General features: G+C 38.4%; 1 protein-coding gene across 3 annotated transcripts in view; it reads left to right on the top strand.

Moving 5' to 3' along the window:
• Nucleotides 1–6,537: 6,537 nt before the first annotated feature.
• SNX30 (sorting nexin family member 30) overlaps nucleotides 6,538–27,894 on the top strand; it is a 389,251-nt gene continuing 367,894 nt past the window's right edge. For 2 of the 3 annotated variants that reach the window (XM_058302531.2, XM_058302533.2), the window contains exon 1: nucleotides 6,538–6,729. The gene's annotated coding sequence lies outside the window, so the exon portion shown is untranslated. The remainder of the gene's footprint in view (nucleotides 6,730–27,894) is intronic. The other variant, XM_058302532.2, reaches the window with a different exon arrangement.

Genomic DNA, 27,894 nt, shown 5'->3' with positions numbered 1-27,894 from the left:
TTTTTCTCTGTGCTTCTGTGGGTTTCTCTCCCTCAGCTTCTAGGGGTTTCTCTCTATGTCTCTCTCCATTTACTAATGACTTCAGTTAGAGGAGTAAGACCCACCTGGGTCACCCTATACTGAAATAATCTAACCAGAAGTTCCCACTTACAACAGGTTTGTACCCGCATGAATGGATTAGCTCTAAGGACATGCTTTTCTGGGATCCATAATATCTTCAAACTACCATGATGATATAAAATTCAAATGTATAAAAGTAATGATAAATTTAGGGTATTGGGCACAGAACATATACAGACGCAATATATGACAAGAACAATACAAAGGCAGAGGGAGGAAGGGTAAAGGAACAAAGTTTGTGTACGTTATTGAAGTTAAGTTGATATCAAATCAAATGAGACTGTTACATATTTAGGATGTTACATTTAAGTACCATATAACCACAAAGAAAACATCTAAAAATCTGCATAAAAGGAAATGAGAGGAGATTCTAAATGGTTCATTACAAAAGATCAACTGAACACAAAAGTAAGCAATAATGGACGAAATGAGGGACAAAAAGATGTCAGAGTTACAAAAACCAAAGAGCAGAATGGCAGAATCAGTCATGCATTATCAATTTCTTTAAATGTAAATAGATTAAATTATTCAATAATAAAGAAAACATGACCTAACTATATGCTATTTACAAGAGACTCACTTTAAATTCCTAGGCACAAGTAGGCTGAAAGTGAAAGGATGGAAAAACAAATTCCATGCAAATAATAACCAAGAGAGCTGAGGTACCTATACCAATATACTTCATAGATAAAGTATATTATAAAATAGACTTTAAGTCAAAACTGTTAAAAGGGACAAAGAAGTACACTATATATTGAAGTGAGTCAATTCAACATAAAGATTTAACAATTATAAATATATATGCACCTAACAACAGAGCCCCAAAATATATGACACAAACATTGCCAGAGTTGAAGGGAGAAATACCTCTACATTAATAGTAGGAGACTTCAAAACACAATTTTGAATAATGGCTAGAAGATTTAGACAGATGATCATTAAGGAAATAGAAGACTTGAATAATACTATAAACAAATTACACTTAACAGACAAATATAGAACACTTCACTGAACAATAGAATACGCACTCTTCTCTATGCTCATGGATCATTGTTTAGGATAGACCATATGTTAGACCATATTTTAGGTCATAAAACAATCCTCAATAAATTAATAAAGAATGGTATCATACAAAGTATCTTCTCCAACCATAATGAAATGAAACTAGAAATCAATAACAGAAGGAGAGTTGGAAAATTCTCAGATATTTGGAAATTAAATAATATACTCTTAAACAAGCAATGGGCCAAAGTAGAAATCACGGGAGAAATTAGAAAATACTTTGAGACTTTAAAATGCTGTTTGACCTAAAGTAAGGGGGAAATGAAAAGGAGAAATGAGTTTATATGGCTACGAGTTTCTAAAAAAGAGTCTGGAGGCTGGCAGAAGGATTGCCCTCATACACAACTGAGCAGAGTCAGAGAGACAGATAAAGCAGATACAACCCCCAGATATTGGTTCCTTTGAGGGCTAAAGAGACCCATGGGAGTTATGGTCATGGCCGATGGGGTTAACTACCAGGGCAGATGGCCCCTCTTTGGAAATGGTGTTTATGTGTGATGAATCTGGACTCAGATGGGATCTCCCTTCATAAGACTTTCATGCTAATGTGCTGGAGGTGCAGTTAATGTTGGGGTTTAAGATATATTTAGGGGATTTGAATCTCTGGACTGACAATGTGATAGCCAGGTCCTGAGCCTCAACATACTCCAGCACCTACAATCTGATCTATTGGACTTACCACACTCAGCTAAGATGGAGTTGAAGAAGGACAAACACCACACCATGGAGCCTAGAGTGATTACAACTGAAAATGGGAGGATTGCATCCAGCATCCATGTGGAATCTGAGCCTCCTCTTGACATAGAGGTGCAATGGACACAACCAATCCAATGTCCACATAGAAGAGGTGGCATTGGATTGGGAAAAGTGGACATGGTGGACGATGGGTATGGGGAAAGGCAGGAAGAGATGAGAGGTGGAGGCGTCTTTGGGACATGGAGCTGCCCTGGATGGTGCTTCAGAGGTAATCACCGGACATTGTAAATCCTCACAGGGCCCACTGGATGGAATGGAGGAGAGTATGGGCCATGATGTGAACCATTGTCTATGAGGTGCAGAGATGCCCAAAGATGTACTTACCAAATCCAATGGATGTGTCATGATGATGGGAACGAGTGTTGTTGGGGGGGGAGAGGGGAGGTGGGGGGGTGGGGTTGAATGGGACCTCACATATATATTTTTAATGTAATATTATTACAAAGTCAATAAAAAAAAAATAAAAGTTGAAAAAAAAATAAATTAAATTGAAATTGTTTCCTAAAAAAAAAAAAAAAAAAGAAAATACTTTGAGACAAATGTAAATGAAAACACAGCATACCTGAACTTATGGGATGCAGCAATGTTATGCTCAGATGCAAATTTGTAGCCATAAACACTTACATAACAGAAGAAGAAAGATCTCTAAATGAGTAACCTAACTTCACACCTGGAGAGATGAGAAAAGGGAGAGTAAAGTTAGTGGAGAGAAGGAAATAATAAAGGTTAGAGTAGAAATTAAATATTGACTGGGAAAATGAGAATCAACAATACCAAAAGTTTGTTCTTTGAAAAATCAATAAAATCAACAAACCTTTACTTGGAATGACAAAGAAAAAGAGAGATGCAAATAACTAAAATCAGAAATGAAATTGGTCATTACCACCAAGCTTATAGAAATAAAAAGAATAATAAGAGGCTATTATGAAGAATTGTATGCCAGCACATTAGATACCTAGATGAAATTGACAAATTCCGAGAAATGCACAAACTATCTATACTGATTCAAGAAGAAGCAGAAAAGCTCAACAGATCAATAACAAGTAAAGAGATTGAATCAGTATCAAAACCTCCCAACATGGAGCAGATGTGGCTCAAGCAGTTGAACACTTGTTTTCCATATGGGAGTCCTGGGTTTGTATTCCTGGTGCTTCCTTAAAAAAACAAAAACAAAGACAAGCAAAACAAATGAAAAAACCAACTGGGGGGAGGGGCAGATATGGCCTAGTGGTTGAGCACTGGCTTCCCACTTACAAGGCCCAAGATTCAATCCCTGGAACCTCAAAAAAACGAAACAAAACAAAAGAAAAACACCAAAAAACAGAAACAAAATAAACCTCCCAACAAAGAAAATCCCAAGACCAGATGGCTTCACTGGTGAATTTTACCAAATATCCAAAGAAAAATTAACACCAACACTTCTGGAACACCTAACTCATATTGTGAAGCCAGCATTACCCTAAAGCCAAAGCTAGATCACAATATCAAGATACACAGATTGATATCCCTTTTGAATATAGACCCCCAAACCCCTCATTGAAATATTAGCAAACCAGATCCAACAGCACATTAAATGGATTATATACTCCACAACCAAGGGGATTTTTCCCAAGAATATAAGGATGACTCAATTAATGTAATACATCACATTAATAGAATTAAGGGGAAAAACCCACATGATCCTCTCAATTGATGCAGAAAAGGCATCTGACAAAAGCCAGCACCCTTTCTTGATTAAAAAAACAAAAAAAACCCTTTCTTGATAAAAAACCAAAGCCATCCAAATTGGAAAGAAGTAAAACTTTCTCCATTCACTGATGCCGTGATCCTATATTTAGAAAATTCCAAGGAATCCACAAGAAAGCAACCAGTGCTAATAAATGAATTCAACAAAGTTTTGGGGTACAAGATCAACATACATAAATCAGTGGTGTTTCTGTACATCAGCAATGAACAATATAAGGAAATGAAGAAAATGATTCCATTTAAAATAGCACATAAAGGAATAAATATCCAGGCATAAATTTAACCAAGACTGTAAAAGACTTGTACAATGAATTGTACAAAATATAAAGATGATGCAAATAAATGAAAAGATATCTGTGTTCATGGAGTAGATTGTTTAATATTAAGATGTTAAGACTACCCATAGGAATTTACAGATTCAAGGCTATCCCGACCAAAATTCTGACAGTGTTTTTTTTCCAGAAATGGTAAAACCAATCATATTTGGTAATTTTAACTCTAGACTTTGTGTATGAAAAAATATAGACTCTTCCACCAAAGAGTATTTAGTTTTATTTTTCTGGCACTTAGATAGAAAATAGGAAGATTGCCTTAATCCAACCAGGGATTAAGATAGTTCAAGGCTGTTTCAGGCATTATTAGGGCTATTTCTGATTTGCCTTACTCCCAGGGTGTAGTTCTTCAAGGATCTAAACTGAAAGGTTAGGGTGTTTACCAGGGCTCCTTCTTCTCATTTAATTATTTCCAGTACCATGAGACTGCCAAAACATTTCTGCTTAGATATTTTTTTCCCTCTTAGCCCTTGCTTTCTGTTTGGTTCCTGGACTTCTTGTTCCTTTCCCGCACAGGTTAGAAGCCTATAAATGCTTTGAGGATAAATGGCGTGTACAGTGATGTGTTCATTTTCTGTAATTGCCTTTTCTCTGGGATCTTGGATTCTAATCCTAGGAACTTTGATAGATCTGACATCCCTTTTTTTTTTTTTTAATCTCCAGGCCAATGAGCTTGCCATAAGCTCTAGGATGACACTTTACATGGCTTCTATATCCCTAGACACAAATCAATAATGCCCCCAAAAAGGAAAAGTGGCTGAGAATGTAGCACTCACTTGTGTTTCCCTTCTACCTGAGCTCTTGGATGCTCAAGCCTTGGCTGTTTCGTTTGCTCTCCAATAGTTTTAAATAGTATATATATATTAAATATATATATTTCAATTCAGCTTTTGCAGTTCTCAGTGGGAGAGTTAGTTTCCATCATAGCTGGAAGCCTGCATCATTTAAGAAATTCATAACAATGGAAATTCTCTTTACGTAAATGGGATTGCATCTTTGAACTATATGATTAAATTTTTTAAAAAGTTTTTTTTTATTAGACATTATTTTGTCAAGAATGTTTACAACATAGAGCCAGGTGTTAAAAATAATCAATTTTAATCAGCTGGATTCTCAATGGTGCCTGAGTGGGGTTGGTAGGCACTTACACAGGACAGAGTGTTCCTGAAGTGAAAAGAGAAGTTATTCATCTGGATTTTGGATTCTCTCTCTCTGCCTCAGGTCACACTTTTTTTTCTCCCTTCACATACTTACTCCATGGCTAGGAATGACTGAGGCTTCCTTGTCAAAAGTTGGGTGAAGCCAAAATGTGGGCACCGCATAAGGCTAGTCAAAGCTGCTCTAAATGTTAACCACCGTTAAATGTTAATTACGGTTATTATTTTGGAGATGCTTAGTGCTGTAAGTGTATAGAGGATTGCAATCTAGAGCCAGACTTCCCAGGAGGAAATCTGGGCCCTGCTACCTACTAGATATGTGGCCTTAAGCAGATTTCTTGACTTCTCTGAGCCTCAGTTTCCCCATCCGTAAAATGGGGATGCTAATAGCACCAACTTCATACGGTTGTCAGGATTAAATGAACTAATATCCGGTAAGTATATTTAGTGCAAAGTCCAGGCACAGAATAAGCGTTAAAAAAGTGTTTCTGAGGTAAAATAAAGGTGAATAAGGAGGAAGTCTGGTAGCATGTCCGGCCTCATCTCTGTTGTGCCGAGTTGTAGGTGGTGTCCTTGTATGCTCCCTGGAGTGCTGGAGGAGCTAGTCTTAGTATGTTCTAGGTGTTATCGAACAGTCCTCTCCTCCCACGTGGGATGGGTGTGTGTCTTGTTAGATATAAGAAACCTCCATGCGACAGCGGTGACGGCGATTGCATATGTTGGTTAGAGGGGTTCCTACACCCGTGGGGAGAGGTGACTGTGCTCAGTGCGTTATCACAGGTGTCACGCACTTCACGAATGGAGGAGGTTCTATCTGCTCGTTGCGTTGTAGGTGGAACTGTACGGACCTCCGGGGGCCAGCGGGACCGCGGGCCTGGGGCGTGTGGTAGCAAAGGGCGCTGCCCACCTCAGAAATGCAGCGGAGATCACGAGCGCCTCGCCCGCCGGGCCAGCGGGACGGAGCTCCCGCGCGCGCAAAGCGGGATGTCACCCGCCGTCCCGGCCAGGACGCCGGGCGCTGCGGGGGCGAAGCCCGAGGGTCGGTCCACACCACATCGGGGCAGCGACGGCGGCGAGCTCGGAGCGTGTCGTAGGAGGTGTCGTTACACACTTCCTGTGGGTCTCGCCGACCAAGGCGCGTTTCCGGCGGCGGCTGGAGCCCAGGGTCCGAGCCCCCGCCCCGCTCGCCGGCCCCGCCCCGCCCGCGCCCCGCCCCTCTGCCCCCCGCCCCTCTGCCCCCCGCCCCCCGCGCCCGCCCGCCTGCTGCGCTCCGAGCCCGGCGTGCGGAGCCCCGGGCGCACGAAGCGGCGCGCGCCGGCAGGACGAGCCAGGCTGGCGCCCTCGCCCCCCGCCCCCCGCCCCCCGCCCCGCGCCGCCGCCGCCGCCCGCAGGGCGCCTTCCCCGCTCCGCTCGCCTTCACTCCCCGTCTCTCCGGCCGCTCTCCCTCTCTCCCTCCCTCCCCCTCTGTCCCGCCCCGTCCAGCCCGGGCTGTCCGGCGCCCGCAGGCCCCCCTCCACCGCCCGCGTTCCTATGGACAGACGCACAGACACCTGCAGGTGGGTGAGAACCCGCGCGCGGGGCGGGGACGAGCGCGCCGAGGCTGCGACCCGGCGGCGGCGCCCCTTTGTGTGGGGGGCGGCTGCTCCGGGGTCTGCGCTGCCTCCCGGTCGCCTGCCGCGCAGTGACCCGGCTGAACCCTCCTTTTGTCTCCTCTTGGGGCGGGAGGGGGGGTGGTGGTGGAGGGAAGCGGTCGGGAGGGAGGACCGAGACCCGGGCGGCCGGTCGTGGACGGCGACGGGCTTGGGGGTCTGAGGGGCGGGGACCCCACGGGCTCCGGGAGCGAGCGCCCGCGGCGGTGGCGGCGCCGCTCGGGTCTCGGCTCCGCCGGGGTCCGCCCGCAGCCCGGCATCTCCCGTGGCCGCGGCGGGCGCGGGCGCGCTGCGTGGGGCTGGCTCGCCCGCTCCTGCTCTTGCTTCTGTTTGAGGTGGAAAGGAGGGCGGGAAGGAGAAAGAAAAGATCTGCCCCTCTAGTTTTCAAGTCCTGAGGTGGTTGTGGAGAGAGAGGGAGAGAAGGAGCGGCGGGTCAGGGCTTTGCCCGACTTGTTTCCCTCAGCCGGAGGCACACCGGGGTGCGCTGGGGGCGTGTGTGGAGGAACGTGCTTCGCTTCGTCCCTTATTTATTGTTTCTGACGGAGGAGGGCTTTCTCCGAAAGGCTCTTCTGTCCCCCACCGCCCCATCTGAGGCTGCGCACAGTGACTTCTGTTTGTTATCAAATATATCAAGAAATGTATTCCTCTGGGTAGGGGAGGTTGGGCTGGTCGAAATCGAACCAGAGATCAAAGACCTGATTTTGTGGGGGGTTTTTTTGGTGGCTTTTTTTTTTTTTTTCAAGATTAGGTAGGGGAAGAAGAAAAAAGATGACCATGGCAGTGATTTTTACATTTTTTTTTTTTTTTTTAAGTTTTGGAGGTAAAGTTCTGTTATTTTCTAGACTCCTTAGGATTGACATGACAGAATCATCGACTTATTAAATGAACAGTTAATAAGCGAGGCAGGTAGGGACAGCATCCATGGTGGAGGTGAAGTTGGAGAGCGATGAACAATTATCTAGCTTTTGGTTCAGGTTAACATGTTCATTTTTGCTGGGTGAAGATAGGAGATGGTTGACAAAATATGTTAAAAGTAATCCCCTCCCCCTGGGTTTTCCCTATTTTATTCTCTGCGTCTGTGTGTCTATTTAGGTTGTATAGGGTGGGTTTGGTGTTTTGAAAAGTACCGTAAGGTGATATTTCTGATTTATAGTGTTTAATTAGCTGGCTGAGTTTCTTATGAACAGTTGCTATGTGTTTGTAGATATTCAAATAACAAATGAAGTTGAATAAACGCCCAGAAAATTCATTTTGTAGATTCAGACTTTTAATGTAGGTATGTGTTTATACCATTTTGTTAGATCTCAATCTGCTGCTCAATTTTGGAGACTTTTTTCTTTCCCTTTTTTTTTTTTGACTAGTGTGTGAGAATCTATGTCTATGTTAATAAACTTCAGTCTAGCAGTTACCAAGGAATTTTTTTTCCCCGGGGAAATTTTTATAACATAATTTTGGAGGCTACTCAGACAATTAAATGTAAGAATCTATATGTAGAAAATGGAAGCTTTCTTTTAAAAAAGCATTATCTTCTAATTTGAAGGAAAAACATGATGTAAAAGCATTTGTTATTTAATTTTTTTAGGTATGATGTAGAAATTCATCTGAAAATAATATTGCTTAATCAATTTTTAATTAGCAAATTGGCTTTTGTCATTATAAAGAAGAGACAGTTTAGTATGGTCTAAAATAGTGGTCCTTTTCTTAAGAGAAGAAATTATCCTAAATTGTTGCCTCAGATACATAGACAGATTACTATTATTGCCTGGCTAATTTTATAAATGCCTGGAAAGTACATTTATGGACACTTAAAATCTCTTTGAAGTTACATCTAACAATGATCATGCCAACTCCTTTGAATTGATCAAATTTATTAGTTCCTCCTTTGACTTCCTGTCTAGATTAGGTAAATGAATTGAAACTCTGCACAGAGGCCCAGAGCTCAGTGCATGGCTCTGGCAGGCCTTTGGTAAAATGTTAGTTTCTTTTCCATTTTCCCATCAAGGATGGTCTGAAGAATATTGGTACTGAAATTTGTTCAGGCTTTATCATGAATTGTGGAGTGGAGCTCTAAACCATTCCCAGAGTTTTGACTTTTACTTAGATAAACATACTCATCAGCTCTTTGAAGTATTAAAAAAGATAAGCTAACAAATTGATTGTTTATTTCTTTATTTACAGGTCTGTCAGTGGTAGCGATATGGTTTAACAAAGAGGCACTATGTAAACTCTGCATTAACAGAGTGTGAACTGTGATGAGAATTGCTTTCGCAAAGTAGTAGTTATGCCTAATAGTCTTCTAGGATTGACAATGCATTGCCTTTATGTGGGCTGGCTAAAGGATAAAACTAGTTGTTTTCTTTTTTGACTGTGCTATGTAGGTATTCATTTCTTGGTTTTTGTATATTTAGCAATAATATTTCAGTGCAATCAGATGCATTCCAGAAAACCTTTAATATTTTAAGTTGATTTCCCTTTTGGTAAGTTGGTATATAGGAAGGCATATAAATTAGTTTTTGCTTTTCAAGGTTGAAGTATTTTTTTTCCTGCTGCTATTTATTTATAACAAATGATGCTACTTTCAGAAAGTTTAAATTTGTGTAAAATTGGATTTTTAAATATATATGAGTACTGTCAACAAACTGATATTCATCAATTTCTCTTTCTCTCTTTTTAAACAATACTAACCTGTCCACAGTTAAATTTGATAGGCTTTAAAATCAGCATTTTCCTGAATGTGGTATCATTAAAGGAAACTTAAAATGGCCACTTTATGTTAACTGGAACCCTCAAATGACTAGTATTATAATTAATAGTAAGTAAACAGAAAGCTGCTTAGTTACAGTTTAATTCTTTAGAATAGGTCTGTGACTTTCAAGTCCTTTTATTTAAAAGTCTTTTGACTTTCAAGTCCAGTTTTTGTAACCTGGTGGGGAAGCAAGTCTAACTGTGAGAGGTGTGGGTAGTGTCTTTATCCTGCATCGTTTAAGGACAGCACAAGCTCATGCTGATTGCCTGAAAATGCAGAATTCATTCTTGGATTAATATTCTGCTACCAGATGTATGAGGCTGGCTCTAAAGAAGCTTTTTCTCTTAAATAGTGTCAAAAATAGAGACGCTGAGGATTGGAGAGAAGCCATTTATTTTGAACAGTTTATTTTCTGACAGTTTGTGTTTGTAAAGAAACCTGCTCAAAATATTTACTGAAGAGATCTACATAGATGTCCAAAGAAACCCCACAGGTTTCTTTTTTCCTTTTGAAAAAAGTTTCCATAGAGCTTAACTCTTATGTGATACTTTTTGACCTTGCTTCTGATTAGTTGATTTATGGGCTTTATTTACCAGCATGATTGGAGAATTCTTTTGCTAGACTGAAATTGCACTCTGCCTGTGCTCTGGTCCGTTTCCTAGGTAACAAATGCACTGCACAGATTCCATAATGAGAACTCTGGTTGGCTAGTTACAGTGTAAATTTTGTTGTTTGGTAAAGCTTAGTCTTAAATTTAAATAAAGGTCAAGAAACCAAAGGTACTGAATGCAAAGTGTTGAGTTTTATCTTGCATCCAGTGCCAACAAAGTTTAATAGACTTATATGCAGCAGTATTCAAGTATTTGTTTTGCAGTCTTACACTTAAATGGGTGTAAAGCTTTTTCACTATTTTTAAATTGGTAATGCCGTTGTTTTCAGTGCAAAAAGCATGTGTTTCAGAAATACTTTATCAAATAATTTAATAAGCAAAGGGATATAGCCCAGAACCTCACTAATATTTCCGTAACAAAGAAAAGTGACATGTGTCTCCAGTAATAAACTGCAAAACTTCCTGTAAAATCTAACCTTAAAAAACTTGAATAAGTTGTTAAAACCTTTAAGAAACTTTTAAAAACATTAAAAGTAATTACCATAAAATGATACATTGTCTCTCTACCTTTTACCCCTCTGATCTGCCTTGAACTTTGGTGGGCCCACTGAAGGGAGCAGGTCTCCGCTTGGAAGCTACAAGTTGGAGAACAGCTTTCCCATCCACCTTACTCTTTTCCTGAAATCTCTTGCTTCTGTATCTAGATGCAGGGCAAAACGTAGTGTGTGTGGAATTGCTGGTAACTATTATGTGTTTATTTTAAAAAGGAAATCTGCAGAGAACAGGGATTCTATTAAAACTCACTGCAGGTATCTTTTTACTTGATGCCTGCAAATGTTTTTGTTTGTTAACCCAAAGGATTCCATTAGCTGAAATATATATATATATATTTTAAAACTTTAATTTCCAGAGAATTATCCAGCATTGCCTCCATTGCTTTTCCTTGCTTGGCTGAATTGTTTTTGGATTATTCAATTGACCTTTTTACTTTTATCTCAGGCATAGGGCATGTGTTGGTGAATTTTCTTTTTGTTTTTTGTTTTTCTCAATATTGACACTAGGTTAACCTTTTTTTCTCTTTATTGCAAATTTTGTATCCCTTCAATGAAATGTCCACTTTCTCTTGTAAACTTTTATTTTATTGTTTTTAATTTAACCATTGCATTTTTAAAGGAATATTTACTACATTTCAAAGGCTCTACTTTTATGAGCGTTATATTTCAGGGACAGGGTTAACAATGATTGTTACTACTTCCTTCTCCCAGCCTACCCTTCCCTTCTTTTGTCTTTCATGCACTTCACTCCATATGTGTGGTTTTATAGTGCTTTCATCTTTTATGTGTTTTCTTTACTCTATTGGCAGTCCGACACTTGAGTGCTGGGGCCCAATACAGAGCAATATGATCCACTCTTTATGTTGTTAAAGGTTGCTCAAGCGGAATTTAAAGACTTTATTTTGTTTTTATTCACTCTTAATATTTATTATTTTAAAATTTTTATTTTAAATGGTTTAAAGTAGAAAATGCTTAAAATTGGTTTGGAATTCTGGTGAATGTCAATGTGGCCATGTTCATTGAAAGTACTGATGCTGTTATTTTCTTGTGAGTTCTGAGGACATGTGTCTTTTGGTGCTTGTTTTCAGATATTGGTCTTGCTGCTTGTATGGTAAGTTATACACCATCCTGGTCATTTCACACATTCCTTGACAGATGACTCCCCAAGGTTATATTCAGTCAGGCCTCTCTTCTGAATGTAGTTCTTTGTATTCAACTACTGAGTGGAAGTATTCACGTAGATGTTCCACAGTCATTTCACATTCAGCATGTCCGAAACTTGACTTATCTTCCTCTTCAGATCTGTGTCTTTCCTTGCATTCCCTGCAGTGGCTGGTATCCCCTTCTACCGATATTCCTAGTCTAGAAATGTAGGACTTACGGTCCAGACCACTCAACTCCAGCTCCTTAAGATTTCTTAATTCTGTCTCTTCACTCTGCATGACTGACATACTTCTCTCTGACCATTTAACAAACATTTAGTCATGGTTCTACAGTTAAATATATTCAGTGTTTAACATAAATCCTTATGCCTAAACTTCTGTAAACATCATTTGGTCATCTGAAGCTCAGTGAATCCTCATAACTGGCTCATGTGAATAGTATCTTTCACATTTAAAACATTTTATCTCTGGCTTTTATGCTTGAAGGTCAGTTTGGCTGAATAAAAATACTTGGCTCACATTTCCTTTCCTCAGCTATCTTAAATATGTTACTCTTTTGCAGGGGTTGGGAAACATTTTCCATCAGGGGCCAGATAGTAAATATTTAGGACTTTGCAGGCCATGTGACCCCTGTCCCTGCTACTCACCTGTACCATTGCAGTGCAAAATCAGCTGTAGAGAGTCCGTAAATGAATGAGCATGGCTGTTTTGCAATAAAGCTTTATATACAGAGCTAGGCAGTGGGCCAGATTTGGCCTATAAGCCATATAGTTTTCCAAGTCTGGTAGAAAATGTCACTGTCAAAGTTTAATACCAATATGATTTTCTTCCCATTACAAGTGACTGTTGTTTTGACTGTGTGTTGGCTGTTCTCTGTTGATTTTCCTACACATACAATGTGTTATTATATTGGTCCCAATATTTTTTTCATAAATGTTTTCACTAATTATAATTCTTAGTATTTATTCTGTTCCATTGTTTTCATTTTCTGCTTTTGGGTCTATTGTTACATGCATTGAGATCCCTTATATACTTTGCCCGGTTTCTCCCAATGGTCACATTTTGCAAAACTGGTATAAGGTCACAGCCAGAATATTGACAAAATTCACCTGTCTTATTCGGATTTCTCCAATTTAACTGGTACTCATCTGTGTGTATTAGGTTCAGATACAATTCCTGCGAGGTTTTCTTTTTCACCAGCTCCTCCATTTGTGATCCCCTTAAACTCCCACCTCACTTCTCACCCACTTTCCCCATAACACCTGGCAACCATTTATGTCCTCCATATATGAAATTTTGTCATTAAAAAAAAATCTTGTATAAATAAAATCATAAAGTATGTAACCTTTTGAGATTGTCTCCTCCCACCCCCTCAGGATAATTCCCTGGAAATTCATCCAGTTATTATGTATGTTATTAATTTGTTCCATTTTATTATTGGATAAGTGTTCCATGGATGTACCACAGTTTATTTAACCATTACCTGCTGAAGGAAATCTGAGCTGATTCCAGTTTTTGGCTATTACAAATAGAGCTGTTATGAACACTTTAGTACAGATTTTGGTATAAATGTAAGTTTTCATTTCTCTGGGATATATATACATAGTAATGTAATTGCAAGGCCATATGGTAGATGTATGTTTAGTTTTTAAGTGCCTGCCAAACTTAGAGTGGGCTATACCATTTTATATTCCTGCCAGTAATGTGGACGTGATCAGGTTTCGATTTCTCCACATCTTCCCTAGTATTTGCTGGTGTCCTTATTTTTTATTTTAGCCATTCAGATGAATGAATAATGATATCTCATTGTGGTTTTAATTTGCATTTCCCTAATGACTAATGATGCTGAACATCTTTTCATGGGCTTATGTGCCATCTGCATATCCTTTTCAGTGAAATGTTTCTTCACATCTTTATCATTTTTTTCTAATTGGATTGCTTTTTTAACTATCGAGTTTCGAAAGTTTTTTTAATAAATTCTAGATATTAGTCCTTTGTTAGATATATGGTTTGCAAATGTTTCCTCCTAGTCTGTAGCCTGTTTTCATCTGTATCACAAGGGCTTTCATAGAGCAAAAGTTGTTAATTTTACCAATTTTTCCTTTTATGGATCATGCTTTTGGTATCAAGTCTGGTCCTGGATCAGAAAGATTTTCTCCTATATTGCTTTTCAAAACGTATAGTTTTATGTTAAGTCTATTATCCATTTTTTGTTAATTTTTGTATAACATGTGAGGTTTACGTTGAAGGTCATTTTTTTAACCTATGGATGTCCAATTGTTCCAGCACCATTTGTTGAAAAGATTATCCTTCCTCCATTGAATTGTTTTTGCACCATTGTCAAAAACTAGTTGAGTGTATTTCTGTGGGTCTCATTGGTCCATTCCATCTATTTTTATGAGTAGGCTTAGGAAGTCCAAAACTGAGTGTCTATTTCCATCCTGTTTACTTAGAAGCCCTTTTTCCTTCTTTAGTATGTTTTTTTTTTGTTGTTGTTATTATTTTGGAAACCCATTTTTTTTTTCTCTCGGTCAAAGGGGAAAATATTTGATTAGCTAAGAAAAGGTAATACATAAAAGAATCTGATTTTAAATAGCTTTTCTTGTTTCTCTGCTTTATAAAATGGTGATAAGCCAAAACTTACTTATTACAGGGGGTGTCTTTTTTAAATTATATAGGTTGTTAACATTTTCATGACAGTTCTGTTTTAATAATTCACCTCATTTATCTGGTGTTTGTAGAAAACAAGGAACTCTACATACATTAGTGACTTCTCCATATAATTAAAGTTTCCTGGGACAAAGCTCAAGATTTTAGTCATTTTTAATGAAAATGTTTCCCAAATGTAGTCTGCTCAATTTAAGTAAATTGTGAAATTCAGTTGCTTTTGGAGATCTGCCAAAGGAATTCTTTTCTGCCATCTGGATGAACCCAAGCAAATATAGGGAAAGTTTCAAGATTTTTTTCCCTCCCCAGAAAATTCTCTTTAGTGTTTTGGTTCTCAAGTTTTTCAACTTAGGCCAGTTTCCCAAAACAAGTGGAAAAGAGATGACAAATCATCAAATTCCCTGAGTTATTAAAACCTTGTTTAAACATCCTTTGAAGATTTCTGTGAAATTTTATCTGAAGATACTCCCTTTTTACTTTCAGAGGCAGCATTTCAAGGAGTTTTCTGTTTTTGGTAGCTAAGAGCCATATAGTTGAGTGCTGTAAGTATTTTTCTTTTGAAATATTCAATGAATATAAATATATTCAATGAAAAGGAATATATTCTTATAAATATATTCTGCCTATGAATATATTTTGCTTATGAATATATTTGGTATATGAATATATTCTTGATATGTATAAATTTTTTCTTAAATTGTTCTTTGACCAAATGTCTGGCTTCTTCATAAAGCAGACAAAAGTCTTACCACAAAGTATATTTTCAGAGTACTTATCATTTTTCTAATGATGTGTTTATATCCAGAGTATACTACATTGATAAGGTACAAAATCTGTGCTTTCCATTAATGTAGTAATTGCCTTATAAGTTGAGGGTTTTTCCTATTAAAATTGTTTTAGTCAAAGTTCATCTTATAGCTTTGCCTTAATAACTTTTTTTTCTTTTTTTTTAAACTTTATTTTTAAAATTTCTCTCCCCTTCCCCTCCCCCCCGCCCCCCGCCCCAGTTGTCTGTTCTCTGTGTCTGTTTTTGCTGCGTGTTCTTCTTTGTCCGCTTCTGTTGTTGTCAGCGGTATGGGAATCTCTGTTTCTTTTTGTTGCGTCATCTTGTTGTGTCAGTTCTCCATGTGTGTGGCACCATTCCTGGGCAGGCTGAACTTTCTTTCATGCTGGGCAGCTCTCCTTACGGGGCCCACTCCTTGTGCGTGAGGCTCCCCTACGTGGGGGCATCCCTGCGTGGCACAGCACTCCTTGCTTGCATCAGCGCTGCGTGTGGACCAGCTCCACACGGGTCAAGGAGGACTAGGGTTTGAACCGCGGACCTCCCATGTGGTAGATGGACACCCTAACCACTGGGCCAAGTCTGCTTCCCTTAATAACTTTTCAGTTACTACCTTCCTGTTGATCCCCTACAAAGATATTTTATAAAATTTTCTTTCTAAAAGCATTTTATATGCCTGAGAAGTAAGCATATCCTTATACGTTACATAATAAGAAACAATATTTTTGTTGAAAATGAAATATACTATGTATGTAATGTGCTTTGAGAGAAAGATTTATGTTTTGAGAGTGAGGTAGTGTGTTTTGAGGTCAGTTTAGCTATGTGAAAACAAACTTGTTTTTTTAAAAATTAACAAAGTTAAATTAAAAAGGAAGTCTGGAGAAAAATACTTAATATGCTAGACAAAGTTGATATCTATGATATTTTATTGTTTTATTTTCATGAGTTACAAAAAAATTACAGCTCTAATAATAGATAAAAGGAAGCACAGTTTATAATAGAGGAATATTCAGCCTTGCTGGTCATTGAACACAAATTAACAGGGCAGCCTTTTTTTTTTAAATGGTTGCATCATTTGTCTTTTTGATGCCTTGCTTTGCTGCCCACGGCATTGAGGTTGGGAGGGTGGGTGGTGTGCCTCTGGGCTCCAGGACGCCTTTTTTCTTTTTGAACCAGGAGGTCGGGATGGAATGAGGGTTCTCCATTTGATAAACAGGAGCTCAGTTGCCTGAGCCACAGCCACTTCCCAAGACACTTTTTTATATTTGAAACTATTTTTATTGCACTTTAAATCTTTTAAAAAAAAAAAAATATTGTGGTAACATATGCAACACAAAATTTTCCACTTTAATCACTTTTTTTTTTTTTTTAGGAGGTACCAGGTATTGAACCTGGGACCTTGTACATGTGAAGCGGGTGCTCAACCACTGAGCTACACCTGCTCCCCTTGAATCACTTTTTAAAAAAAAGACTTATTAATTTCTCCCCATCCCCTTGTTGTTTTTCACTTGCTGTGTCTGCTTGTTTTCCTTGTTTTTTTAGGAGGCCCTGGAAGCCAAACCTGGGACCTCTGATGTGGGAGGGAGTTGCCTAATTGCAAGAGTCACTTCTGCTCACTGCTTTGTTGTGTCTCTTGTGTCAGCTCACTGCACCTGCCAGTCCTATCAGCTGGCTGTCTTCTTTTGGAGGTGTTGGGATCTGAATGAGTGACCTCCCATGTGGTAGGTGGGATCCCCGTCTCCTGAGCCATATCTGCTTTCCTTGAATCACTTTTATTTGAACAATTCAGTGGTATTAATTATATTCACATTTTGTGCTACTGTCACCACTAACCGTTACCAAAACTTTTTCATCACAGCAACTTTTTACCCAGCAATAATTCTTCCCTCCCTCCAACCTCCCAGCCCCTGATAACCTGTAATCTACTTTCTTTCTCTATGAATTTGCTTATTCTAGGTATTTCATATAAGTGAAATTGTACAATATATGTTCTTTGGTGTCTGACTAATTTCACTCAACATGATGTTTCAAAATTATCCATGTTGTTGCATACATCAAAACTTCATATCTTTTTACAGCTCAATATTCCATTGTATGCATACACCACATTTTGTTTATCCATTCATTTGTTGATGGACACTTTGGTTGCCTCTACCTTTTGACTATCTTGAATAATGCTGTGATGCAAATATCTGTTTTGAGTCCCTGATTTAAACTCCTAGAAATGGGACTTCTGGGTCATAGACATACTCTTTTTTTTAAACATCAAATTACCAAAAATATAAAATGATAAAATACCATTGTTGTTGTGGAGAAAGAAGGAGGGGAAGTTATTTTCATAGATATTGCTGATAGGAATATGTGAATAATGCCTCTGTGAACATCAGTGTATTAGTCAGCCAAAGGGATGCTGATACAAAATACCAGAAATCAGTTGGTCTTTATAAAGGGTATTTATTTGAAGTAGAAGCTTACCATTACCAGGCCATGAAGCATAAGTTTCTTCCTTCACCAAAGTCTTTTGCCATGTGTTGGAGCTGGATGGCTGCTGATGTCTGCCCAGGGTTCAGGCTTCCTGGGTTCCTCTCTTCCCGGAGCTTGCTTCTTTCTGGGCCCAGGGTTTCTTTCTTCCCAGGTCTTGCTTCTCTTTGGGCTCAGGGTTCCTCTTTTCTGGGGGCTTGCTTCTCTTTCCTCACAACCAGGCTCCTCTGTGTGCTTACTTCCTGGGGCTCCAGCTCAAGACTCCAGCATCAAAGCTTCGGCATCAAAAGCCCCACCTCTGTCCTTTGCCATGCCTTTTATCTGTGAGTTCTTACCCACCAAGGGACAGGGACTCAATGCCCTACTGACATGGCCCAATCAAAGCCCTAATCATAATTTAATCATACCCAGGTACAGATCAGTTTACAAACATAATCCAGTATCTATTTTTGGAGTTCATGACTATATCAATTTGCTACATTTGGTGTGCAAATATGTGTTTGAGTCTCTACTTTTAGTTTTTTTGGGTATGTAGCTTGAAGTAGGATTACCAGTTCATATGGGAGTTCTATACTAAGTTTTGTGAGGAACTGCCAAACTTTTCCACAGCACTGCACCATTTTACATTCCCATCAACAGTGAATGAGAATTTCTGTTTCTCTACCTCATCTCCAACACTTGTTATTTTCCATTTTTAAAAATAGTAGCCATTCCGTGGGTGTCACGTATCTTGTGGTTTTAATTTGTATTTCCCTAATAGCTAATGATTATTTTTGTCTTCATTTATTTTTTTGGTAATGTTACATTAAAAAAATATGAGGTCCCCATATACCCCCCACCCCCCAGCTAAGGATTTTGAACATCTTTTCATGTGCTTCATTTGTGTGTCTTCTTTGAAGAACTGTTTGTTCAAATCTTTTGTCCATTTTTTATTTGGGTTGTTTGTCTTTTGTTGAGTTGTAGGAGTTCTTAATATATTCTAGATATTAAAACCTTCATCATATATGTGGTTTTCAAATATTTTTTCCCATTGTCTTGGATGTCCTTTTACTTTCATGATGAAATCCTTTGATGCACAGAGGTTTCAATTTTGATGAGATCCCATTTATTTATTTTTTCTTTTGTTGCTTGTGCTTTTGGTGTGAAGTCAGAGAAACAGTTGCCTAATGTAAGGTCCTGGTATGCTTCCCTGTTTTCTCCTAAGTGTTTTATAGTTTGGGTTTTTATATTTAGGTTTTTGATCCATTTTGAGTTAATATTTATATGTGGTGTGAGGTAGGAGTCCTTTTTCATTCTTTTGCATATGGCTGTCTAGTTCTCCCAGCACCATTTGTTGAAAAGATTTTTCTCCACACTTAGTGGACTTGCCATCCTTGTCAAAAATCAGTTGGCCATAGGTATGAGGGTTTGTTTCTGAATTCTCAAATTTAATTCCACTGGTCTGTGTGTGTGTCCCCATGCTAGTACCGTGCTGTTTTGATTACTGTAGCTTTGTAATAAGGTTTTAAAATATATATATTTTTTATTTTTTAAAAGATACTTAGATTACATAAATGTTCCATAGAATATATAGGGGATTCCCTTACTCCCCATTTTCCATACCTCCCACATATAATAAGTTTTAAAATCAGAAGGCGTGAGTCCTCCAATTTAGTTTTTCTTTTTTGAGATGTATTAGCTATTTCAGGGTTCTTTATCTTTCCATATTATTTGCAGAAATGGCTTGTCCATTTATGCAAATAAGGCTGTTGCTGCTGTTGGAATTTTTATTTGAATCATGTTGAATCTGTAAATTGCTTTGGGTAGAATGACATCTTGACAATATTTGTCATCCAGGCCATGAATACGGAATGTCTCTCCATTTATTTATATTTCTTTAATTTCTCTCAGCAGTGTTTTGTAGTCTTCTGTGAACAAGTCAGATTGTTCATTACTAGGCTACAGAAACATCACTGATTTTTGCGTGTTGGTCTTGTAGCCTGCAACTTTACTAAATTTGTTTATTAATGCAAATAGCTCTTCTGTATATTTTTTCTATATGTAGGATTGTGTCATCTGAAAATAGGTAAGTTCCCCTTCTTCCTTTCCAATTTGCATGCTTTTATTCTTTTTCTTGCCTAATTGCTCTGACAGTCTAGAACTTCCAGTAGAATGTGTTTTTTTTAAAAATTAAATTGTCTTTTTTTTAAAGATACATAGATCACAAAAAAATAGAATGTTGGTAACAATGGGCTTCCTTGTCTTGTACCTGATTTGGGGGAGAAAGTTTTCAGTCTTTTACCATTGAAAAAGATATTAGCTGTGGGAACATAAATTAGTTTTGTCTGTTTTTATATTTTCAGTAAGTAGAATTATTTAACATACTTTTTTGCATCTGGTTTCTTTTTTTTCAATATTTTGTTTTTGGAATTCATCCTTATTGTTGCATGTAATTATAGGTCATTAATTCTTGTTACTATATTTCCTTGTATGACTACAGCACATGATGGGCATTTATGTGGTTTTCACTTTTTGGCTATTATGAATAGGCCTGCCAGCAGTATTCTGTTACATATTTTTTGGTGTTCATATGGATGCGCTTCTCTTTGGTTTATGCCTAGGAGTAGAATTTCTAAGTCATAGGGTATATATGTGCAGCTTTAGTAGCTATTGTTCATCTTCCAAAGAAGTTGTACTAAACTGTACACCTACCAGCAGTGGAGGACTGGGACTGTTCTAGTTGCTCCACATCCTAATGAGTATCCTTTTGAAAAGCAAGTTACAGAATGTATGAAGGGCTGTAAAAGTGTTCATTCACAGTTATCTAGTATTTCTACTAATTGAAAGATATATGCACAAAAATATTCAATGAAGGAGTCAGAGATCATAGGTTAAATATGGCCTGGTGTGACCCAAATCTACTCACAACCATTTGTTGTATATAGCTGATTTTTGTGGTACAGTGACAGAGTTGAGTAGTTGTGACTGAGGTCTTGCAAACAGAAAATATTTACTATCTGACCCAGAAAAAGTTTGCCAACTCCTGCATTAAAGCATTGTTTAGAATAGTGAAAAGTTGGACAATAACTAACATATCCATCAGTAGGGGAATAGTTATATAAATCCTGGAAAAAGCACTTGATGTAATAATATATAGCCATTTAAAGTGATGGTTATAGAGATTATTCATCCAGCAAATATTCATTGGGCATTTGCCATGTGTTAGGTACTTTTCTGGGTGCTGGGAAATCTGTAAGGAAACAAATCTTGCCCTTACAGAACTTTAATTTTAGTAAAGGGGATAGAGTGTAAACAAAATGAATGAAGTCACATGTAATGATAATTGCTAAGAAGGAAGAAGCATAGCAGCGAAGCAAGATAGGAAATCTTGCAAGGTGGGGCTTAACATTCCTTGCCAAGGAAGGCATCACTGAGAAAGTGACTTTTGAGTGAGGACCTAAAATAAGTGAGAGTGCTTGACTCCTGAGCATCTGGAGGAAGAACATTAGAGGCAGGTGGAATGCAAGTACAAAGGGTAAGTGTTGGAAATGTGCTTGATGCTAGGAAACAAGAAGTCAAAGGGCTGCAGTGAGGTGAACAAGGGGGAGAGTACCAAGAAATGAGTTTGGGTAGATAGTGGGGAGGACGATTCCTAGAACCTTGTGGCAACATGACACAAACCACCCCCCACCCATGCTCAATGACAGTTCTGTAAAGCTATGCTTAAGGAAATGATTGATAAAAAATACCCTAAAATGCTTACAGTGTTAATGTGCTGGGATTATGAATGACATTTTTCCTTTTTTTCTTTGCCACGTTTTCTATAAAACAGCTATATTTTATAATAAAAAGTATATTTTAAAAACCTGAGGGATTTTACATATTTGTGTTTTTGAATACCTTAGAAATAATTTTTTTTAGATCCACCCCAAGTTGATTATATTAATAACATGACCTTATTGTTCCTGGGAGCTGTTTTATATCACTTAAGGAATTATTGGTTTTAATTATTAATCTCTCAATGTTCAAACTAGAGGGAATGTGTAGAGATTATCTGCCTTACCCCCCTTTTTGTTTTATGGATGAGGAAGTGATCTAGAGGAGTGAAGGAGTGTTTGCATGTTCCTTCACCGTGCACATGAGGTTATCTACCCTCTGGTTATTTTTGTGATTAATAATTTACCCAGTCTTCAACTTAAAAAGAAAATCCTGGTAAATAATGAAATATAAATCAGTTCTATCCAAACATCAGTGCCAAAACCACTGTAGCAAACATGATGCCAAAAATGAATTCTTTTGGCTGGCATTGTGGTGAAGATCTTGAACTTTGGACCCAGTCTGCCTGGGTTTAAATCTTGTTTATGTCCTTACTTTCTTTGCTTTAGTTTCCACATTTATAAAATGGGTATAATACTAAGTGTATACCTCATAATGTTGTTTTGAGGATTAAATGAATTTATGTGGGTATAGTGCCAAAGCTCATAGAATAAATTATTATTGAGATTTAAATATCTAAAAGGAAAGGTAGTTGAACACTAGATATAAGAAAACTGAGTTCAACAAATCCTTGAATTATATGGTTTAAAGTATATATGTCTCTCCAGTGTGACTTCATAGTCACATAGTCATTTATTTATTAAGAACATTTAAAAATGAATTTCACTTGGAAAAAATAATACCTACAAAAAAATGAATCTTAATTAGCACAAATTATGCTTTTGTAGCACTTAAAATATAAAACTTTCACAGATGGCTGTCAAATTTTGGAGAAAATGTAAAGTTTATTTTTGTTTCAATAGGAGAAATACTGTGATGTTTGTTAGATGAATGGCCTGCTGAATGGGTCATATCATGAAACGTGGGGCAGGATGAGTGGTAAAGAGTAAAGCACAGTGTCCAGCCAGCTCTGAGAAAGATTGCTTGTTTAGTGGCGCATGCAAGAACTTTGCTTTGTGAGTATATAGGTCACTGCAATAAAGAGCTCTAGTTAAACAGGCACACAGTAATGAAGGGGGATCCAGTAAAGGGGCACAAGTGGAGATATAACCCTGTTCTTTGAAATGTATCAACAAAATCATATTATTTGCAAGTGTCTCCTAACCTAAAAGAGAAACTTAAGACCACTGAATTCACATAATGAATATTATTAAGAATGAACAACCTTTTGGTTTTTCTGTAAAATTAATTTAAAAATATATGGTAAAGTGCTTGGTAAAATTTGAAGCATGGGGGGAAAATCACATTTAACTAAGAGAGTACTATGACAGTTTGTGAAAACAAATATTAGATTTACTTTAGCAAAGAATAATTTTATATATGTTTGTGTCTCTAATGTATGTTGTGTTTGTGACTACTAGAGGATTGCACAAAATTCTGTTATTTTTTACTAGGAAAAATCTGCTTTTTGCTGGGTTGATATCGTTTTCTTCGGTACTAAGCCTTCAGAAATTTTACTTGTTTAAGCTGCTTTTTTTCCTTAAAAAAAAAAACCAGAGTTGGATAATGTAAATAGAGTCAGCAGTGTTTCTGCCACACCAGCTTTATAAGAAAATTTTTGCCAGCCTTGCAGAATCATTCGTTGTAACTTAGGATTTCTGTGGGCACATTATTTCTGAATAGAATCTGAGGATTGTGCTTAACTAGAAGTGTGGCACTTTTCATGGTGAGGGCCTATGTAAAAGTTTATATATTTTACATAGTGAAATATGTAAATCTGTAGGTACTTACATATTTATTTATTTAAAGATTTATTATTTTTAAAATTTATTCCCCCCCTGCCCCCCCCCCAGTTGTCTGCTCTCTGTGTCCATTTGCTGTGTGTTCTTCCCTGTCCACTTCTGTTCTTGTCAGCGGCCCAAGAATCTGTGTCTCTTTTTTTGTTGTGTCATCTTGCTGCATCAGCTCTCCATGTGAGCGGCGCCACTCTTGGGTAGGCTGCACTTTTCTCACGCTGGGCGACTTTCCCTATGCGGCGCACTCCTTGCATGTGTGGTCCCCTATGTGGGGGACACCCCTGCGTGGCACGGCACTCCTTGTGTGTATCAGCACTGCGTGTGGGCCAGCTCCACACGGGTCAAGGATGTCCTGGGTTTGAATCTGGGACCTCCCATGTGGTAGGCGGATGCTCTATCCGTCGATCCAATTCCATTTCCCAGTACTTACGTATCTAGTTGTACATTACTCTTGTAGCATTTGTGGTATTTAATTGAACCTGAAGATCACTTGGAATTATCCTAATCCATTATATTAAAGTGAATGGCTAACCTCTGAGAAAGTTTTTTTAAAGATGCAATTCAATATTTGTGGTTTAGCTAGTAGTAGTCAAGCTAAGGACTTAATTTTTTAAGGGGAAAGGAAGCCATGCAGTTATAGAGATCCTCATGAAGCATGAAATTATGACACTAAATTAGCCTTTCTTTCCCAGTCCTCTGTTGAAACACCAGATGTGTTCCAAGAAGTGGCATATGACTCGGATTCACCTGTAACACACTTGTGCCAGTTACTCTCTTCCTGTACTTAGGCTGTTATATCATATGCATATAATTAATCTTGAATGTTTTGAGGAAGGATGTGTGAAATCTCTCTTTGGGTTTTTTTTTTTTTTAAGATTTATTTATTTATTTATTTAATTCCCCTCCTCCCCCAGTTGTCTGTTCTCTGTGTCTATTTGCTGCGTCTTGTTTCTTTGTCCGCTTCTGTTGTCGTCAGTGGCACGGGAAGTGTGGGCGGCGCCATTACTGGGCAGGCTGCACTTTCTTTCGCGCTGGATGGCTCTCCTTACGGGGCGTACTCCTTGCGCGTGGGGCTCCCTTACGCGGGGGACACCCCTGTGTGGCAGGGCACCCCTTGCGCACATCAGCACTGCGCATGGGCCAGCTCCACACGAGTCAAGGAGGCCCAGGGTTTGAACTGCGGACCTCCCATGTGGTAGACGGACGCCCTAACCACTGGGCCAAGTCCGTTTCCCTCTCTCTTTAGGTTTTAAGTAATGATTATGATTGAATATTTTGCTTTGTTTTGAATAGGAATTGTTTTGTGTGGTGATGGTGTAGCAATACCAACAAGGGAACTTAAATATGTGTCTTTTTTGGACATTAAACTTTTTGTACCTGGAAGATCAAAGAATGATTCTGCGATACTGTATCTTTTAGCTTTACTTGGTAGTTCTTAATCTTTTTTGTGGGGTGTTGACTCCTCTGAGACTCAAATAAAACCTTTGAACTCTTGTCTTAAAAATGCACATCTGCACATGCAACACAAAATTTTGTATAAAATTTCAAGAAATACACAAGCCCCTTGATGTCTGATGCTAAAATCCCATTTTAGCATATGACTTTTTTCTGTATAAGAATAGAAACCTAAATGGTTTGAGATAAGGATTAGAAGAGTAAGAGATTAGACTTCCAGGGAAAATTTACTTTTTTGAGGGAGGAGAGGATGACCAGGCATTTTCCCATTAGAAATCCATTTAATATTTGTTTCTGATAAATGTATTAGTAATGTGTATCTGGTAAAATCATTTTACTGCATTGTAGGTTGTGGAAAAGTAGTATCTTACAACTGCTGCATTTACAAAGGCAGTGTAGCAAGGAAAAATTAAAAACTTAAATTCTCCTTATTTCCAAGGGAGTAGAGAGAGAGAATTCATTATGTCAGTTTTACAAATAAGCATGCACTAAAGTGACTACATATGATGATGGCACATTGTTGGAACACCCCAAGAAAGATAATTTGCATTGAAGATGATTATTCAGTAGGGCTTTAATTTGCAAGAAACATTCCACCATTTAATTGAGCCCTTTTATACCAACTCCTTCTGCTTTAATAGATTACATTTGTTCCCTGCATATGTACAGTGCTGTAAGAGTGGTTAAAATACAATTCAGTCTAGCTGGGAGGTGGAGCAACAGCTAAAAGCCTTGTCTTAAAAATATACACTATTAAAAATATACACTATTAAACAGATTTTTTAAATCTGTTTTCCGTTGGTAGGTTTGTACTACAAAGCTGATTGTATTTTTTTTTTTTCCTAGTCAGATGCTTAAAAGATTATTTGGCTCTGCTGGCCACTAGTTAAACTAAATAGTTTAATTAAAAATTTTTCACATTTAAAAGCTATTCACCTATATAGTAGTTTTGCTAAATAAGCAAACAGAGCCTGCATTTAGAGTAATTGCAGGAAAAACTATTGGATGATAGAGAAGACACTATTTAAAATAGAGATTTCAACAAATAGCCAAATTGTAATTAAAATGCCTATAAAGATAATATATGGTAATAAAAGGGGTGGGGGTAATGTAGGTTTGTTTAATGTTTTACTTCTCTGTCAGTTTCAACAGAATGTATGTGGATAAGCCTTATCAAGAGAAGAAGTTTATGATGAGTCTGGAATTGACTCTGTGGATAGTCTATCCTTGGACACACTTAAAGTAAGCATTATTGTCAGAAGCTGACAGCAGTCTCATTCTTCTTGGTGAAACACTGAAGGCCTATAGGTCAAGCCTGGAACTATATGTGAATCTATTATCACCATCGTTTTGGAGGTTCCAGTTAGTGTCATAATATAAGGCAAGAAGAAGGAATACGACTTTTGGAAAGGAAGCTGTACAGTTATCACCATTTGCCAGAATAGTGATTGGTTTGAGGAAACAAACATTCCTGGAAAAAGAGGAAAGTTTGAAGTGGAGAGAAGGGAAGTTGAAGCATTTTCTGTTGGGTGTCCTCTGTGTTTTTGATGAATGATGGCTTTCTGCTGAAAGTGAAGGAGCTGAGGGTGAAACTGGGCTACTAAGAATGGGAAGAAAAAATCCGGAAAGCTGCTGTGATGAAAAAATTATTAGCGATGGCTACAAGAGCTTAACTGAGGGTGAATTGGTATGAAGATACTGTGGAGTCAGGTCTGTCAATACAGGGTTGGTTCTTGTGAGTCAGGGCAGCTTCTGGAGTCTCTGAGCACATGTTTGGGGGTGGCAAAGAAGGGGTTCAGCCCTATGGTGGTTAATTTTATGCATCAATTTGTGTAGGACATGGTGTCCTATTGTTTGGTCAAACACTGGCCTAGATGTTGCTGTGAGTACATTTTGTACATGGAATTATCATCTACAGGCAGTTGGCTTTAAGTAAAGGAGATGAATCTCAAAAATGTGGCTGGGTCTCCTCCAGTCAGTTGGAGATCTTAAGAGCAAAAACTGAGCGTTCTGAGAAAAGAAATTATGCCTCAAGACTATACTTTTAACTCCCCTTAAAGTTTCCAGCCTGCCAACCTGCCCTACGGATCTCAGACTTGCCAACTCCATAATTGTGAGCCAATTCCGTAAAATAAATCTCTCATTATATTTATATACATCATGTTGGTTCTGTTTCCCTGGAGAACCCTGACTGATACAAGCCCCTTACACAGACGTTTGCTGCTGGAGGGCCTGAAATTGGAGAACCCTGAAGGCCAGCTATAAGTAAGGTAAGGGAGAAAGGAAGAATGAGACTGTTTGGAAGCAGCAGCCTGGGGGGTATAATTATATTGGGCACATGTGTCAGTTGGATGTCTCCCAACCAGTAAAATGCCTAGATTATAATTCCTATCTCCTAGGATTGGTGGGGAAATTAACTCAATCAGCTACAGTAAGGCGTGAACTGTTTCCCACAGTGTGCTGCATATAGTAAACTCTTAATACATGTATGCTTTAAAAACAAAAGCAGGAAACCTGTGACCTGTGAGCCTGTTCCACCCAGATATTTAAGCAGTCTTGGCTCCCATACAATTTTTCAATATTCAGCATCTTTAAACTTTCTTCTTGCACTGGTCCTGGTCCCTGTGCCTTCAGCCCTGCCTTCGCATCCTGAGAAAACCTCTGCTTGAGACTGCTGCTTCTTGTTCCTGCTTTCCTTTTTTTTTTTTTTGCAGCCAGATTTCTCAGATAAATGGCTTGCATGTGCTGTCTATTCTTTAATCCTAGAGAATAAGGCTGTCCCTATAGCCTTTCTACCCAAAATCTCTTTATGGCTAATCATAGTCAACAACTAAGTAAAATATCAGGTATTATTAAGTGCCATGGAAAAAGGTAATTCAAGGTAGGGGGAGAGGGAGTACCAGA

The sequence above is a fragment of the Dasypus novemcinctus genome, chromosome 8, assembly GCF_030445035.2.
Source record: "Dasypus novemcinctus isolate mDasNov1 chromosome 8, mDasNov1.1.hap2, whole genome shotgun sequence".
Classification (NCBI taxonomy): Eukaryota; Metazoa; Chordata; class Mammalia; order Cingulata; family Dasypodidae; genus Dasypus; species Dasypus novemcinctus.
The sequence above is the reverse complement of the archived record's forward strand: the minus strand, read 5'-3'. Positions and strand labels throughout refer to the sequence as shown.